This window comes from Nyctereutes procyonoides, unplaced genomic scaffold, assembly GCF_905146905.1.
Source record: "Nyctereutes procyonoides isolate TBG_1078 unplaced genomic scaffold, NYPRO_anot_genome, whole genome shotgun sequence".
In the NCBI taxonomy this organism is placed as follows: Eukaryota; Metazoa; Chordata; class Mammalia; order Carnivora; family Canidae; genus Nyctereutes; species Nyctereutes procyonoides.
In genome coordinates this window covers 48,916,703-48,930,254 of record NW_026575046.1, presented here as the reverse complement: position 1 = coordinate 48,930,254, position 13,552 = coordinate 48,916,703, and the positions used below count along the sequence as shown (strand labels likewise).

At 47.2% G+C, this 13,552-nt stretch overlaps 1 pseudogene; it reads right to left on the bottom strand.

Annotated features, from left to right (window-relative positions):
- Positions 1-560: 560 nt before the first annotated feature.
- Positions 561-946, bottom strand: LOC129509893 (60S ribosomal protein L31-like; annotated as a pseudogene).
- Positions 947-13,552: the final 12,606 nt, after the last annotated feature.

Below are 13,552 nucleotides of genomic sequence, written 5' to 3'. Positions count from 1 at the left end.
ATGTAACACCTGTCAAGATTATGCCAAGAGCCCGGAAAATAAATGCCTTGTAGTTCTTATCATAACGGCGAAGCTCAGGACAGTGCTGGTCCAGACTATCTTCTCTTTATCCCACACCATTTTGGTCCCAGGTGGTCTACTGTGCACTGGCCTCATGCTACCGTTTGGAGAAGCTGCAGGAATGTTCATTGGACCTGAGCCCTTACCACATGAATGAAGCCTCTGAGTTTGGCTGCTTTCTCAGGTGGCTCTGTGCTCCTCCACTACACAGATGGTGCTAAGTTTAAAAATCCAGATTATTACACTTTAAAAATGGAGTTATCTGGTCATGGGGGTTCATGTTCCCACGTGGTGGCCCCTAGGAGAGGCTGAACAGCAGCTGCTCCCTGACTGAGGCATCTGTCCTCCAATTCACCACAGTCCTCACCACTCCCTATTGTCTCCCGACAATGAGGGGCACCAGCTGTTCCTCTTAGAGCAGAGTTGAGAATGGAGAAGGATTTCTTTCTTTCTTTTTTTTTTTTGTTTTCAGTTTTATACCTTTATTTGACAATCAGCGATTAGTTCTCGTCCACATTAACAGTCTGTAGATTTTTGAAAGTGGTGACAGGTACGTAGGTAACCAGCGTGTAGAGCTTGTTTGGTGAATCTTCATCCTCGTTATGTTTTCTGGACAACCGCACATGGAAATGGTATGGAACATTCCTTATCCCTTTGGCCCAGACAGCTTTGTTGAGCCTGGTGTCGATGCGCACATCTGGAGTTCCCATCTCCTTCATGGCAAATTTCCGGATCTCTTTGAGTGCCCGAGGGGCACACTTCTTGAAACCCACTCCATGGATACGTTTGTGAATGTTGATGGTGTATTCTCTGGTACTACCTCATTGATGGCAGAACGGCCCTTCTTCTTCTCGCCACCCTTCTTTGCGGGAGCCATTCTGCCGGGCCCTAGTTGGAAAGGCCGGAGAAGGATTTCTTATGTCCTTGTCTTGCAAACTCGGAAAAATTAAAGCTAGGTGAAGAGTGAAGAGGATCCTGTGTCTCAAACAGGAGAGAAGATATTTCTTTTTTTTTTTTTTTTTTAAAGATTTTATTTATTTATTCATGATAGTCACACAGAGAGAGACAGAGAGGCAGAGACACAGGCAGAGGGAGAAGCAGGCTCCATGCACCGGGAGCCCGACGTGGGACTCGATCCCGGGTCTCCAGGATCACGCCCCGGGCCAAAGGCAGGCGCCAAACCGCTGCGCCACCCAGGGATCCCAATTTCTTGGTGAAAAGAAGCACCCAGTCTGCCTTACTCATGAGCATGGCTTGCCTGGTGCCTATAAGCCTTTGAGTTTGTAACCCCTGATCTGGGGATAGAAAAAACTCCTCTGCAGGGTACCATGAAATTGCATGGTACAATAGTTAGGTTAAAACGTGGCTGTAGGGATCCCTGGGTGGCGCAGCAGTTTGGCGCCTGCCTTTGGCTCAGGGCGTGATCCTGGAGACCCGGGATCGAATCCCACATCGGGCTCCCGGTGCATGGAGCCTGCTTCTCCCTCTGCCTGTGTCTCTGCCTCTCTCTCTCTCTCTCTCTCTCTCTGTGGCTATCATAAATTAAAAAATTAAAAAAATATATTAAAAAAAGAATATTTAAAACGTGGCTGTAACTAAGCACCCCCATACTAGAATGGCTTAAACAAAGGGGAAGTTTATTTCTCTTTTGTGCAAAGTTTGTTCCAACCTATGATTTGATGGTTTTGGGAATCTGGGCTCTTTCTATCTTGGTCTGCAATTTGTTCTCAATATGCAGCAACCACCTCCCATTCTGAGATGGTTCCACCATCCCATCTGCATTCTAGTCAGGAGGAGGAGGGAATAGTAGAGAGAGGCCCTTGTCTTCCTTTAAGGACACAATCTAGAAGTTTCACTTAGAACTTTAACTCTTGTCCCACTATCTGAAAGCAGTTAGTTTGCCATTCCTACCTAGCTGCAGAGAAGCCTAACACATGGAGGTAAGTAAGTTGGTATCTATGTTCATGCCCACCGAAAAACTGTTACAGTACAAAAAGGAGAGAATGAGCAATTTCTTCCATCTAATTACCCCTGCTCATCTCTCCAGCCTCATCTCCCACCTGTAGGCATCAGAAATATGCTCTCCCACAAACTATCACTGTCCTGCACCTTTGCATAATCCCTTCCCTGTGTCTGGAATGCCCTCCCCAGACTGACTCCCTGGTAAGTCTTCCTCATTCTTCAAATCTAGGGCAAAGTATGCCTCCTCCATCATGCCACTGCCACTTGCCCCAGCTAAGCTCAGCATTCTCTCCCCTGGGCTCATTTAATGGTTTATAGGAGCTCAGACTCTATGCCAGGCTGCCTAGGCTGTGTTCTGACTCTCACACAGCCATGTGACCTGGGGCCACTTAGCTTCCTTGGACTTCAGTGCTCTTGTCTGTATAATGGGACTATGAGGAACTACATCACAATAGGACATTTAAATAAGAACATAGAAGTAAAGCTATTAGTACAGCGCCTGACACAGTAAGTTTTCTTATCTTACATTTAAGGTCTCTTAAATATTAGCTCTCGTTATTAGCATCTGTTGAGAACTTATTCTGTGTCCAGCCCCTATGACAGGGACTAGAAATCCAGCAAGCAATAAGCATCCCACCAGAACTCATGGTATGGAGGGGATATGTGGTGGATATGCTTATTATTTCCATGTTTGCTCTCACCCACCTACTCCCATGAGCAGAGCAGATACCCCTGGCCCCTCAGGCTGCATGCACTTGGTCATGTGACTTGCGTGGCCATAGGATGTTAGCAAATGAAATAGCGGCAGAGGCTGGACGGGCACTTGCATGGTTGGTCTTGTCCTCCTGTGCTTCTGCCTTCACCCTGAGAACACCAAGCCCAGCCTGGCCTTCTGGTTGTTGAAAGAGGAGAGAGAAACATACAGTGGGGCTAATTGGCCTGTATCAGTTGACCCTTCGCCAGATGCAGCAGGATCATAAGAGCCATAGAGTTAATTTAACACTTACTGTTGGGTGCTGCTAAGGCTCAGTGGTTTTGTTGTTGTTGTTATGCAGCATTATTGTGGCCATAGTCAACTGATACAGAAAGAATTGCAAGTAGCCAGTGTGAGAGGACATGGCAAATGTTGTGATGGCAGCGTCACAATGAGAGCCAGAATGTGAGCCCAGGTGGTCTGACTTCAGAATCCAAGCATTCAGCCTCTGTACCTGCCCTCTCCTCCTTCTTCCCTTCCTCCCTTCCCTTCCTCCCTTCCCCTCCCCTCTGCCCAGGGTTGGGTGAACATCTGGCAAACAAGGTAGGCCATTGGAGCTCAAGGGTTATCTCTTAGGCTATCTCATCCCAGGGCCTTGTCAACCTTCATCAGTTATCTGCAAACTATCCTTATTCTGAATGTGTAAGAAAGGCTCCTGAGAGGGACGCCTGGGTGGCTCAGCGGTTGAGCATCTGCCTTAGACTCAGGCTGGGATCCCAGGGTCTGAGATCAAGTCCCACATTGGGCTCCCTACAAGGAGCCTGCTTCTCCCTCTGCCTATGTCTCTGCCTCTCTCTCTCTCTCTCTCTCTCTCTCTCTCTCTGTGTGTGTGTGTGTGTGTGTCTTTCACGGATAAATTAATAAAATCTTAAAAAAAAAAAAAAGGCTCCTGAGGGCTTTGGTCACCTGGGGTCTTGCTCCAGCTGGGCCTTGGCCAGCATAAGGGCTGTTCCCATCCCTAAATGACAGCCCAACCCGGCACTACAGTCCCTATCCTCTTCTCTCCACAGAATCCAGTCCTGAGGGAGGACCGGCCGTATCCTACAGCCTCAGGCAAGCAGGGCTTGTGGAATGGACAAGGATCTGTTGTCTGGGGGAGTACACAGGGATGTGTGAGGAGGTCTTCTTCTGGAAAGGATCATGGGGTAGTAGCAAAAGCACTGGTTTTAGCACCCACTGACCTAGCTCTAGCATCATGAAACCACCTGAGATTTCATTTCCCTGTTTGTTCAATGGGGCTATTAAAGCCCCCCACACCACATTGTTAGGAATATAAAATGGAATGATTATAGGTTCTCAACAAATGTCAGTTCCATTCCCAACTTTCCATGGGTTACTGCCTCAAGCAGGAGACTGGGCCTGAGGTAGTTTCAGTCTGAGGCCCCAAATCTGAGATTCCTCATAGATGATCCCAAGTGGATCGAACTGGAGGTTGGGTTGCAGTGTGGGTAGAGGACAGGCTTTGGATGCAGACAGCCTGGGTGTCGCTTACCAGTTGTGTGACCTTGGTCAGGGCACTTCACTCTATTGCACTTCAGGTTCTTGTGCATCGTTGGGGTAATGATGTCCTGCCTCACAGAGCTGCTGTGTGTGGACACCGGGACATGGAAGCACTCACTGGACGGGACTAGTTAAAGGGTTTGGAAATTGCTGAGTGGGGTTTGTATGAACAGAAAGATACTGTAGTCTGAACAGAAAGCTACTATAATGTTTTCTGTCTATTCATGGGCTAGCAGCTGGCTAGTATGACTTTCTTTTCTTTTCTTTTTTTTCTTTTTTTGTTTAAATTCAATTAGCCAACATATAACACATCATTAGTTTCAGATGTGGTCTTCAATAATTCATCAGTTACATATAACACCAAGTGCTCATCACATCACATGCCCTCTTTAATGCCTGTCACCCAGTTACCCCCTCCTCTCTCACCTTCCCTCCAGCAGCCCTCAGTTTGTTTCCCAGAGTTAGGAATCTCTCATGGTATGTCTCCCTCTCTGATTTTTTCTTTTTCTTTTTTTTTAAGATTTTATTTATTTATTCATGAGAGGCAGAGAGAGAGAGAGAGAGAGAAAGAGAGAGAGAGAGAGAGGCAGAGACACAGGCAGAGGGAGAAGCAGGCTCCATGCAGGGAGCCCGACGTGGGACTTGATCCCAGGACCCCGGGATCATGACCTGAGCTGAAGGCAGGTGCTCAACCGCTGAGCCACCCAGGCGTCCCCTCTGATTTTTTTTTTCATTCAGTTTCCCTCCTTCCATTATGGTCCCTTTCACTATTCCTTATATGATATGAGTGAAACCATGTGATAATTTTCTTTCTCTGATTGACTTATTTTACTCAGCATAATACCCTCCAGTTTCATCCACGTCAATGTAAATGGTGGGTATTCATCCTTTCTGATGGCTGAGTAATATTCCATTGTATATATAGACCACATCTTCATTATCCATTCATCTATTGAAGGACACCTCAGCTCCTTTCACAGCTTGGCTACTGTGTACATTGCTGCTGTGAACATTGGGGTGCAGGTGTCCCGTTGTTTCACTCATCTGTATCTTTGAAGTAAATACCCAGTAGTGCAATAGCTGGGTCATACAGTAGCTCTATTTTTAACTGCTTGAGGAACCTCCATACTGTTTTCCAGAGTGGCTGCACCAGCTTGCATTCTCACCAACAGTGTAGATGTTTCTCTACATCCTCGCCAACATTTGTTGTTTCCTGTCTTGTTAATTTTAGCCATTGTCACCAGTGTAAAGTGGTATCTCATTGTGGTTTGGATATGTATGCCTGTTTCTTGCAAGAGGGTTTGCTAAGTGCATTCATCTGCCCTGCTATCCCTGTCCCTGGTCACCTTGGCTGCAGACCATAAAGGAAGGGTACAATGGGCAAGATAGGTCTGGGAAGGGGTGGGTTAACAAGCCTCACTGGGTCATATTTGATCATCACACCATTGAGAAGGAGGGAACCAGGGGCAGACCACTGCCTGCTTTCATGCTGATCTATATTTCCCACCTACTGGTCTGTCCATGGCACTAGGCATGTGCTGACCCCTACCTAGCACCATCCTGGCTCCCAGAGGCCATGACCACTGGATATGGGTGCTTCATCTCCTGGAAGGACAGGCAGCAATTTTGCTTTCAGGTTGAAACCTCCACAAATAAATTTTCAAATGCTTTCTATGTTGCAGCCGATGGCTGCACCCACCTCCTTGGTCCCCTCAGTTCAGTCTCTGTCTCTCCACAGTGGTTCAAAGGGAGCCTTATGAAACCCTTCTCCCCTCCAACAAGTCACTATTCATTTATTCATTCATGTATGTACTCAATATTTAATGAGACATTGTGCTGGGAACTAGGGATATAAGAGTTAATAAGATACATAAGGATCCTGTCCCTCTTCAAGCTTATAGTGAATAAAATAATTATATGTGATAATGAGTGCTGCCCTATGAAGAGATGTACTAAAAGGAAAAAAAAGGGGAGTACCTTTATAAGGCATGATAAGCTCATGGTATAGCTGATACACTAGGGTATCTCAGCACCCTGTGTGGATGCTCCACTGGTCACAGGGTGAACCCCTCAGACTGGGTTCTCATCCTCGTCCTGCTGGCTCAGAAAGCTTTTTTTTTTTTTAAGATTTATATATTTATTTATTTGAGAGGGAGTGAGTGAGAGAGAGCACAAGCAGGGGGAGAGGCAGAGGGAGAGGGAGAAGCAGATCCTCACTGAGCAGGGAGCACAACATGGGGCTAGATACCAGGACACTGGGATCAGGACCTGAGCCAAAGGCAGACCCTCAAATGACTGAGCCACTCAGGTGCCCCTCAGAAGGCTTTTGATCAGCATCCTGGGAGCAGATCCTTATCTCAGGGCTGGACTTCTGTTATCCAAGCTGTTATAAGTTAAATTTTGCCCTCCACAAAGATATATGAAGTCCTGACACCTTATACCTCAGAATGTGACCTTATTTGAAAATAGGGCCATTGCTCATGTAATTAGTTAAGATGGGGTCATTCAAGGAACCCCTGGGTGGCTCAGCGGTTGAGCATCTGCCTTCCACCAGGGCGTGATCCCAGAGTTCCAGAATCAAGTCCCACATTGGGCTCCCTACAAGGAGCCTGCTTATCCCTCTGCCTATGTCTCTGCCCCTCTCTGTGTGTCTCTCATGAATAAATAAAATCTTTACAAAAAAAAAAAAAGATGGGGTCATTCGGGTAGGCCCAAATCCAGTATGACTCTGGTCTCTTTATTGAAAGGGCAAATTGGACACAGAGATAGATGTGCACAGAGGAAAGACTGAAGACACAGAGGGAGCAGACAGCCATGTGGTGGTGTAGGCCAAGATTGAAGTGATGCATCTACAAGCCAAGGGATGTCAGAGATTGCTGGCAACTACCAGAAGCTAGAGGAAGCAAGGAAGGATTCTCCTGTCAAGCTCTCAGAGGGAGCAACAGCCCTGTCAATACTTTGATTTCAAACTTCTAGTCTCTAGATTGTACAACAGTAATTTTATGTTGTTTTAAGGCATCTACTCATGTGCCAAATACTTAATGAGCAGCTACTATGTGTAGATACTGTGCTAGGTCCTGGGGACACATGTGGAGGCCTAGAGGCCCAGAGTTGGGGGTAGTAGGCAGGGTGGTAAAGAGTCTGGGTCAGAGGTGACAGGACAGGGGGAGGGGCAAGATGGCGGAAGAGCAGGGTCCCCAAATCACCTGTCCCCACCAAATTACCTAGATAACCTTCAAACCATCCTGAAAATCTACGAATTCGGCCTGAGATGTAAAGAGAGACCAGCTGGAACGCTGCAGTGAGAAGAGTTCGCGCTTCTATCAAGGTAGGAAGACGGGGGAAAAAGAAATAAAGGAACAAAAGGCCTCCGAGGGGGAGGGGCCCCACGAGGAGCCGGGCTGAGGCCGGGGCGAGTGTCCCCAGGACAGGAGAGCCCCGTCCCGGAGGAGCAGGAGCTGCACCAACCTTCCCGGGCGGGCGGAAAGGGGCCCGCAGGGAGGTGGAGCAGGACCCAGGAGGGCGGGGATGCCCTCGGGCTCCCTGGGACACTAACAGACACCTGCGAGCGCAGGAGAGTGCTCCGAGCTCCCTAAGGGCTGCAGCGCGCACGGCGGGACCGACCGGAGCAGCTCGGAGGGCTCGGAGGGCTCGGGAGCGGCTCCAGGGAGGGAGCTGCAGGGCGGGAGCGCGAATCCCACAGCGCAGGCCCCGGAGCACAGGGCGCCGGGACACAGCCCAGGATCCGGCCTCCCCCGGGACAGCGAGGACGCTCCTGCCCCGAGCTGAGCAGATCAGCGGCCCCGCCCCGGAGCCTCCAGGCCCTGCGGACGGAGAGCCGAGAGCCCCGAGCCCCGTAGTTCCTGCGGAGGCTGAATCCAGGCTTCCAGAGTTGCCATAGCAACTGCTGCTGTTCCTCCTGGGGCCTGGCGGGGTAAACAACCCCCGCTGAGCCCAGCAGGCAGGGGCAGAGCAGCTCCCCCAAGTGCTAACACCTGAAAATCAGCACAGCAGGCCCCTCCCCCAGAAGACCAGCTGGACGGACCAGTGATACTCCCCCGTGTTCCAATACAACTTGTTTTTGGCCACTCTGCACTGAGCAAAATGACTAGAAGGAAAACCTCACCTCAAAAGAAACAATCAGAAACAGCCCTCTCTCCCACAGAGTTACAAAATCTGGATTACACTTCAATGTCAGAAAGCCAATTCAGAAGCACCATTATACAGCTACTGGTGGCTCTAGAAAAAAGCATTAAGGCCTCACGAGACTTCATGACTGCAGAATTTAGATCCAATCAGGCAGAAATTAAAAATCAATTGAATGAGATGCAATCCAAACTAGAAGTCCTAACGATGAGGGTTAACGAGGTGGAAGAACGAGTGAGTGACATAGAAGACAAGTTAATGGCAAAGAGGGAAACTGAGGAAAAAAGAGACAATCAATTAAGGGACCATGAAGACAGATTAAGGCAAATAAATGACAGCCTAAGGAAGAAAAACCTACGTTTAATTGGGGTTCCCGAGGGCGCCGAAAGGGACAGAGGGCCAGAATATGTATTTGAACAAATCCTAGCTGAAAACTTTCCCAATCTGGGAAGGGAAACAGGCATTCAGATCCAGGAAATAGAGAGATCCCCCCCTAAAATCAATAAAAACCGTTCAACACCTCGACATCTAATAGTGAAGCTTGCAAATTCCAAAGATAAAGAGAAGATCCTTAAAGCAGCAAGAGACAAGAAGTCCCTGACTTTCATGGGGAGGAATATTAGGGTAACAGCAGACCTCTCCACAGAGACCTGGCAGGCCAGAAAGGGCTGGCAGGATATATTCAGGGTCCTAAATGAGAAGAACATGCAACCAAGAATACTTTATCCAGCAAGGCTCTCATTCAAAATGGAAGGAGAGATAAAGAGCTTCCAAGACAGGCAGGAACTGAAAGAATATGTGACCTCCAAACCAGCTCTGCAAGAAATTTTAAGGGGGACTCTTAAAACTCCCCTTTAAGAAGAAGTTCAAGTTACTCTGAACGTGAATGGGCTTAATGACCCCATCAAAAGGCGCAGAGTTTCAGACTGGATAAAAAAACAGGACCCATCTATTTGCTGTCTACAAGAGACTCATTTTAGACAGAAGGACACCTACAACCTGAAAATAAAAGGTTGGAGAACCATTTACCATTCAAATGGTTCTCAAAATATACCCTAAAAACTACAGAACACTTCTGAAAGAAATTGAGGAAGACACAAAGAGATGGAAAAATATTCCATGCTCATGGATTGGCAGAATTAATATTGTGAAAATGTCAATGTTACCCAGGGCAATTTACACGTATAATGCAATCCCTATCAAAATACCATGGACTTTCTTCAGAGACTTAGAACAAATTATTTTAAGATTTGTGTGGAATCAGAAAAGACCCCAAACAGCCAGGGGAATTTTAAAAAAAGAAAACCATATCTGGGGGCATCACAATGCCAGATTTCAGGTTGTACTACAAAGCTGTGTTCATCAAGACAGTGTGGTACTGGCACAAAAACAGACATATAGATCAATGGAACAGAACAGAGAACCCAGAAGTGGACCCTGAACTTTATGCTCAACTAATATACGATAAAGGAGGAAAGACGATCCACTAGAAGAAAGACAGTCTCTTCAATAAATGGTGCTGGGAAAATTGGACATCCACATGCAGAAGAATGAAACTGGACCACTCTCTTGCACCATACACAAAGATAAACTCAAAATAGATGAAAGATCTAAATGTGAGACAAGATTCCATCAAAATCCCAGAGGAGAACTCAGGCAACACCCTTTTTGAACTTGGCCACAGTAACCGGAGAAGGACAGTGTATGTTCTCATTCATTTGGGGAATATGAATAATAGTGAAAGGGAATATAAGGGAAGGGAGAAGAAATGTGTGAGAAATATCAGAAAGGGAGACAGAACATAAAGACTTCTAACTCTGGGAAATGAACTAGGGGTGGTGGAGGGGGAGGAGGGCGGGGGGTGGGGGTGAATGGGTGACGGGCACTGAGGGGTACACCTGACGGGATGAGCACTGGGTGTTATTCTGTATGTTGGTAAATTGAACACCAATAAAAATTAATTTATTAAAAAAAAAAAAAGGTGACAGGACAAGGGCACTACCATCATGAAGAGGCATTTGTGGGTCAGACTGGAACCAGAGGCAAGGGAGGTGAGGACCCACTCCTCCAAGATGGACAGAGCTGGCGGGTAGTGTGAGGCCTCGGGGGCAGCTCTTTACTATCCTCATGGCTGAAACAATCACATTCTTGTTTCTCTAGATGGGCACAACACAATAGAGGAGGCTTATGCATCACAAACTATAGTCCTATCCAATAGTTGGGCCTCTGAGATCACCCCAAATAGTTGGTTTGGGATGTGCCTCAATTCTTCGTTCACATTTACCAAGGTGTTACTGGTTTAATCCAGATGTCACAAAGGCCTCACCCCAGGGCCATCAGGTGGGTGTGCCTTGCCAGGTACAGAGTTTTTGCTGGCCCCACCACTCACTCACTAGGCCCCATTCCCACAATCTTACTTCATGCCTTGCCCAAGTGAAAGCATCTAAGGTTAAGATCTGGGGCTTACTCAGATTATTGGTAATGTTCCAGTTGTCTATTGCTGTGTGACAAACCAAACTTAGTGTCATAAAATAACAACAATCATTTAACTCTTCTGTGGGACAACAATCCAGATGACGCATGGTGTGAATGACTTGTCTCTATTATATCTAGAGCCCTAGCTGGGAGACTGCAACATCCAGGGGCTGGAATCACCTGGAGCCTTCTTCATTCACTTGTCTGCTGCCTGGGCTGGGATGACCCAAAGACTGGCCCCAAAGTAAACTGAGAGCCAGCATCTACACTGGCTTCTCCACGTGGATTGGGATCCTCATAGCATGGTGGCCTCAGGATAGTTGAACTTACATGGCAGCTCAGTTTTCCAAGGGCAAGGGTTCAGGAGAACCAGGTGGAAGCTGTACGGCCTTTCATCACTTAACCTTAGAAGTCATATAGAATCACCTCCACCATACTCCATTCATCAAAACAGTCCCAAGCCTTCAGAGTTTCAAGAGGAAGGACATGGAGCCTATGGACGTAGATGGAGACAATGCCTCCAAAAGAGAAGTGTCAATGGACCCATGGCTGTGTTTTAAAACCACCACCGTCAATTACGTCCACTGGGTAGAAAACAAGATTTCCTTCAGGTCTAGATTTTGGGGTATACCTCACTTGACTTACAAAACCTGGCTCTCTGCTCAAGCATGGAATGAGGTTCAGACCCCTTGGCATGAAAGTTAAAGTTCTTCACAGCCTGTCCCAGGCTGCCTTCCAGCCTTCTCCTCTGGCCATCTGTGCTTTCCCTAAACTGGCCAAGGACCTGTGACCCCCTCAGAGGGGCACACTTTTCAAACTCCCCAAAGGTGCCGTTGAGGCTGGCGGCATCACTGGATTATTTCTCCAGAGGCTCAGAGCTTCCCAGAGGATGCTGAAACCCATCCGGAGCTCTGGATTCTTGGCCTGAGGATATTGTCCCCTGTCCTCCACTAATGACTCAGCCATCTGTTTTCCTTCCCTGAACTCTGCTCTGCTGGAAGCTGCACAGACACCCCAGCTGGGGCTTCAAAGCCAGGTGGTTTGAGTGGCCCTACACATGGGAATCAAGAGCTGCTCGTGATTCTCTAGAATTCCCGCCCCAATTCATAACCATTCACAGGGCACGGACAGCTGAGCTGTCTGCTTCCTTGAAAGGGCCACCTTTGAAGCCAGTGATGGGGGCACTGGATGGCCTCCTGAGTGAGCACCACACCCAGTGAGGAGGGGAAGACAGGGGCCACAGGAGGCCACACCCTGGAAGGACCACTCTGTTAAAAAGAGCCATGGCCACTGCCAGGGGGGTGAAAAGTGAGACAAGAGGGAAGCACTTCCCCCATCAGTGACCTTTGGTCCCCAACCAAATGGATGACTGTGGGGCTGGAGGGCACCGAGAGTCTAGGAATTAAAGCCACATCTCATTTCACTTGATGAGCTGCAGCCTCATCTTTTCTAGGGGGGGGAACAGACAAGTCAAATTCACAAGCACATAGGACACATGACACTCTGCACTTGGACTTGAGCTCCTGAACAGTACTTAGTGAGTCAAGCTCAAGTAAAATGAACCACAGAGTCAAGCAAGAAGCTTTCTTTTCTGATTTATATTCATCTGCAGTATCCCTAATGTTTAGGGTTTTTAAAAACTTTGTATTTGGAAATCATTAGACTCTCAGAAAGTTGCAAAAATAGTACACAGGATCCCATCGACTCTTCACCCAGCCTCCCCCAATGGTAGGTAACATCTTTTAGAGCAGTAGTCTAAAATCAAAGGAGACTGATGTGAATATACTATGGTTAACTAGACCACCGGCCTTACTCTGCACCAGTTTTCACATGTTCATTTGTGTGTGTGTGTTTCTGTGTTATTTTATCCCATGGATAGACTGGGGTAACCACCACTGCAATCAAGACAGACCCATTCCATGCCCACATAGGAAGTCCCTTATACTACCCCTTCACAGCCACAGCCCCCCCCCCCACCATCCTGTGGCAGTCTCTAATCTGTTCTCCATCTGCTTAGTTTTGTCATTTTGAGAATGTTATATAAATGAACTCATAGGCACATAGACCTTTGAGATCAGCTTTCTTCATGAAGCATCATTCCCATGACACCCTTCCAGGTTGCTGTACATATGGACAGTTTGAACCTTCTTATTGTGAGGAGTATTCTATTGTAAGGATGTACTAGAATTTGATTAGTTGTTCACCCACTGGACGACATTTGAGTTGTTTCTGGTTTGGGGCTATTAAAGCCACTCTGAACACTTGTCTACAGGTTTCTGTGAGGATGTAAACTTTCATTTCTCTGGGATAAATGCTCAAGTGAACATGTGGTTTTATGCTTTTCTGTTAACTGGCAAACATCTGCCAAGGAGTTACAATCTGCAAAGACTTCAGATTTTGTGTTTTAACACACTGTGGACTCACTTTTCTAAAGAGACATCATCTTGTTCTCACATACGTTTTGGAGATGGGTCTTCTTCCATATAGAATTTGCATATGAGAGAATATCTACGTGTCAGTTTTATTCAAGAGATAATCATGCTATTCTCCTAACCAATTTGAAAAGTAGAGAAACGATAGGCATCACACCTCTATTCCGCACACAGTGATATTAAACTGGTTTTGTCTTTCACTCTACTAGTGGACTAGCTGCAG